The following is a 348-nucleotide window of genomic DNA, read 5'->3' as shown; positions in this document are numbered from 1 at the left end:
CCCACCCCCGCCGCTGCGCAAAGTTGCCAATGGGATTTTCGGGGCAGACTGCTATGTGTCCCCCTTAAAAGGCCGAGTTAAAAATACGTGGTTCAACCAACCACCCGAACAGATGAAAAGCGGAGCCAAACTTCCCACGCCAGTACTCGGAACTGCTCTTTCTGACAAGCCAAGTCGCAACATCCCCTCTGACAGTTCGACCCCAGCGAACCCGGGAGCGTTTCGCGGGGACCGGCCCTCCAAACCCCCGCGCGCCCCCTCGCCGGGGCACCCGACCAAGGCCCGGCTGTACGTGACAGCTGGAGAGAAGCCGGGCAGACGCGGAGGAGCACACCCACTCGCGAAGTT

Source organism: Phaethon lepturus, unplaced genomic scaffold (assembly GCF_000687285.1).
Source record: "Phaethon lepturus isolate BGI_N335 unplaced genomic scaffold, ASM68728v1 scaffold22194, whole genome shotgun sequence".
Taxonomy (NCBI): Eukaryota; Metazoa; Chordata; class Aves; order Phaethontiformes; family Phaethontidae; genus Phaethon; species Phaethon lepturus.
The sequence above is the reverse complement of the archived record's forward strand: the minus strand, read 5'-3'. Positions refer to the sequence as shown.